Consider the following 5,059-nt stretch of genomic DNA (forward strand, 5'->3'; position numbering starts at 1 on the left):
ATAAATAAATAAATAAATAAATAAATAAATAAATAAATAAACCAGAGGTCAGCAGTGTATGTCCCACAGCCAATGCTAGTCAGCCACCTGTTTTTGTAATAAGGTTATATTGAAACTCAGCTACACATATCATCTGTGGCTTCTTTTGCCTTGTGACAGAGTTGGGTAGTAGCAACAAAGGTATGTTGGCTCACAAAGTCAAAAATATTTGCTATGTGACCATCTTCAGAAAAAAAAGAATTGTCAACCCATTATAAACACAAAAAAAACTCAGAATCTCCTCCAAAAATTGTGCCTCTTCTCCATTCCTACTACAACTTTAATTTGGTGGATTTATCTTGATATGTTCATATTACTGCATGGCCTCCACTCTAGTTATATGCTGCTGCATAATAGAATATCCCAAAACTTAGTGAGTTTAAACAACGACCGTTATATTATAATTCATCATTTTGTGGATCAGAAATTTAGGCAAGGCTCGGCTGAATGATTCATTAACAACAGTCAGTCATTGGAATTCATCTGGTAGCTGGGCCTGTCTTGAGGGTTTAAGGCAGCTTTACTCACATGTCTGGTGTCTTGGTGAGCAACAGCTGGAAACTGGATTCAGCTGAGCCCTTTTGCCTGCCCCGTATTCTCTGGGCTTCTCCAGATGATCTTTTTCTGCAGGATAGTTAGACTTCTTATATGGCAATTCAGGACTCCAAGATACCAAAATGTAATCTCCCAGTCCTCTTAAAGACTACTGGCAGAGTGTCACTTCTTCCATAGACCATCTGAGATTTATGGAGAAAGGAAATACACCCTACCTTTCAAGGGGAGGAATGTCAAGGAGCTTGTGGCCATCTTTAATCTGTTACTCCCTCCTAACTGGTCACCCTGCCTCAAATCTTTTTTCATACTCTGGCCATATATTTCTGAAATCTCAATTTCATTCTATCTTCCCCCTTCTCAGAAACCTAAGATGGCTTCCTCTAGCCTATTTGGTTTAAATTTCTGTCCCTGACATTCATAACCCATTATATAAAAGGGTCCTACTATAATAATCTTACCTAATTTTGCATTAGTCTCTGTTTGTTAATCATTAGCCTGTTTGTCATACATAGTCCTCGCCTTCCCCTACCCTGTTCTGTATCATAGGGAAGCTGACCCCTGCAGGATGTTTTTCCTAGGCTCCTTGTCAACTTCAGACTGGGCCTGGCAAATAAGAGACATTGGTGGGAGATTAGGAGGTGGCAGAAGTCAAGTTATTTCTCCTTCTCTCTGCTTCATGCAGATCTCTGGAAATGATTGCATCTTCATTTCTCCTTTGCTCCAGATCCAACTGGTTAAGCCTTCTCCAGTTCCATCATCCTCTGAGTGACCCTGGTTTCTGAGCTCCAGAAACTCTATATTCTCCCTTGTCATTCCAACCAAAGCATTGCTGGCAGCTTCCCGAAGTTGCTCATCTCTAAATTGCTATCTTGTCTCCTGTTCATCATCCCAGCCTTTGGTCACCTTTAAAGTCAATTCCCTGTATTAAATCCCTTCTGTTTAAAATAAACTCAAGTAGTTTCTATTCTGATTAGACCCCAGCTGTTCTCAACACAAAGCATCCACTCCAGGCCAGGCAATTTTGTACCTGGCCCTTCAGCCCCTAGGTGCCTGTTAGGATATTTCTGGCCTGGACCTCTGGCCTCATTCTTCAAAGCCCAGCTCAAGCTTCATCTTCTTCAAAATGCCTTTCAACATCACTCCAGTTTTTACTCATCTGACTCCATCATTCCTTGATGACTTTCAATGTGTCTATCTTCCCAGTTTGTAAGTTCATTGAGGAAGCTTGTAGTGGAATCCTGTTTCCCAGAGTTCTCACCACAGTGCCAATGCACACAAAGCACTCAATAAATATTGCTTATTTGCTTCACTATAATATCTTCTAGGTCTGACTAGGGCTAAAATCATCTGTGCTCCTGAATGGAGTGGATTTAGGGATGCTTTTTTGGGTTAGTGCTACTCTTAAGTTTTCCCCATCCTGGGTAAACATGTTATAATAGACAGGGAGAGACTACTTTTGTTTTGTGGTGGCAGATAGTGGGTGTTAGGCACAGAGTATAATTCAATGTCCTATATGAAGTAGATATCAAATAAATATTAAATGAAAAGAAAAAGCCTACACCATAACTGATGGATTTGTGTGGAAAAGCCAATGAAAAAAATATTAAAAATGACACTTTAAAAATTGAAATCTTTTTGATACTTTTATCAAGTACTATTAATTCTGGAATTAAAGAACAAATATAATTTAATCTATATATATTTAAATAAAATCATAATAAAGGAAAATGCCACAGAAAAAAATACAAATTAATAAATTTAAAATCCAGTCTTTTATGTCTCACATTTCTTATGCCCTAGATCCACATTTTATTCTTTTTTTCCCCTGGTACTTTAACAAGTGCTGGAAACATCAGAGAATTCAATAAACATTTTAGTTGTTTGAAAATATCTAACAGATGATGTTCCTGCCATCTAGTTGCAAAATTGTCTTAAGGGATTATTTAGGCAAAATAGTTCAATTTGGGGATTTTGTTTTGCAAAATAAAATACTAAGAAAGTTTGCTACAGTATTTACTGTTTTTAAGTCAAAAAAACATGTTTATTTGGGACCAGAACATGGTCCACTTTGAGTTCTTAAGATCTGCTATATAACTAACTAACTCAGCTTCTGGTATTTCAAGATGATATCAGAAGAAGCTTTGCCTTTTTTTGAAAAAAAAAAAAAAAAAAAGAGTATAATGGCCAGCTAATTTTGAAAATGAGTTTCTTCTCTGCTGCTCTTCTCAACCACAGAGACAGTCATTTGAATGCTTTACAGAAAATGCCTCAAGCCTCCTCAAATTTCACCTTTTCATTGCACTGCTGATCATTTAGAGGGCAGACTTGTTCCAGACAGCTTTAATTAAACTGTACTGAGGATGCAGATAGATGTCAATGGAAATGATCCATAACATGAGACTAAGCATGTATTTAACAGTGTTCCATCTAGTTCAATCACCTTCTAGCATTTCCGTGGATTTACGTTCATGTAGCAAAGACTGAATGTGTATACGTATTTTTTAAAAATCTATCTCATTAGTGGCCATATGCTTCAGCTTCAATGGATGCAAGAACTGTCTGCAATCTGCCAAGGATTTAGCAGCATCAATAATTTGTGAAGAGTCATGTTGGTACTGGTCGAAGGGTTAAGTGCTCTGCACTCCAGGGGCATCTCTTTTGGGATCTGAACCCTTAGTTGACTGTTAGGAACCTTATCCCCTGTGAGGTTTCCCACTACATGCTGCTTGTCAGATGCATCCAGCTGTAGCTAGGAAGCATTATTAGCTCTGGGATTTAAAGATCGGTGTTAAGTACTGATAGAATGGTGTCTTTCACTTAAAAAGCAGGGAGAATATACTGTGGCAAACTCAAGGAGGTTTTCATGTTCCACGTTAAGTATACATTCTTTCCTTTTGCCTATTCTTTCATACACGTCTTGTGAAAAGATTACACAGCATCCTTCTGAGAAAGAGTTTATGTTTAACATTTGTTCCTAGAACTTCCTGGTGAATTAGATTGCATCAGCCAAAGTTCAAAGATAAATGTCACTTTAAAATAAGAGAAGGTGCCAGGTGCGGTGGCTCCTAGTACTTTGGGAGGCCAGGGCGGGCAGATCACTCGAGGTCTGGAGTTTGAGACCAGCCTGGCTCAAACCACCAGGGTTTCCGTGGTGAAACCCTGTCTCTACCGAAAAGACAGAAAAATTAGCCAGGCATGGTGGCGGACACCTGTAATCCCAGCTCCACAGGAGGCTGAGGCAGGAGAACTGCTTGAACCCAGGAGGCAGAGATTGCAGTGAGCCGAGATCGTGCCATTGCACTCCAGCCTGGGCAACAGAGCAAGGCTCCATCTCAAAAAAATAAAAATAAAAAAATAGTAAGAGAAGTTTTGATATGAAAAGCATTGCTTCTCATTCCCCTACCCAGAGAGTGAAGAACAGGTAACATAAATGATTTTTTGAAGTTTAACTTATGATACTAGTCTTGAATTAAGATTTCTCAAATGTAGTTGTTTTAATACCAACAGCAGCAAAGGTCATATAAAAGCTTTTGCAGCATGTGCTAGACTGTAACTTCATGTACATATAACTCTTGTTTGTCTTGTTCACTCTTACAGGCTTGGCACTTGGCACAGTACCTGGCGGATAGTACTTAATGAATGTCGGATGGATGGCAAAAAGAGACAACGGGGAAAACAGAAAGAATGAAGGAAAGAAGGAAATAGTTGGAAAAACATTTTAGTTGATCTGATCTGCATGCAAGTATTTGCTCTCAGTAATATTTTCTAGAAGCAGTTCTAAGAGGATCTGGGGGTGGATGTTTAGCATAAAACATGTTTCAACAGTTTTAATGGATATGGATTTCTGAGCTAACTTACATTATTATGACCTGTTAGTAGTAGCAGCACTTACTTTCCTTGTTGAGTAAAGGATAGGAATAATTATGTTGTGATGACAGATTTCCATCAGGTTTTTTTTTTCTGCCACATATCTAGACGTGACTTAGTCTTAATGTACCTGAATACTCCCATAGTAAAGTGTATTGTGATTTCATCAAGGAGGGCAATAATTATTAAGCAGAGGAATCTTTAGTCTTTGTCTCTTTGAATATCTAACTGATCTTAAAAATAAAGTGGTTTATCTATTTGCAGTTGATTTTCTACATGTGTTTGTTTCCAGTAATTCCAGCCTTCTTACCCTGGAATAGTTTAACCCATCTCTTAATTGTCCCTAGCTGACGTCTAGAAGGTCTTTTTAAACTTCTTAACTGCAAGGCAAGCCCTCAGTGGACACCTTGATTGTGTCTGTTTGGGAAAATGCCAAGCACTAATGAGTATTTTGTTTAATGTAATGGAAACTGAAAGTGCATGGCTTCTTCCCTGACTGATCAATGCCCACTTCTGTTGTTTGAACGTATCTGTACATTCTAAATTCAAAACGAAGGATCACAAGAGGGCAGAGCACTTAGTGTCTGCCCAAGGAAGG

The sequence above is a fragment of the Colobus angolensis genome, unplaced genomic scaffold (assembly GCF_000951035.1).
Source record: "Colobus angolensis palliatus isolate OR3802 unplaced genomic scaffold, Cang.pa_1.0 Scaffold97, whole genome shotgun sequence".
In the NCBI taxonomy this organism is placed as follows: Eukaryota; Metazoa; Chordata; class Mammalia; order Primates; family Cercopithecidae; genus Colobus; species Colobus angolensis.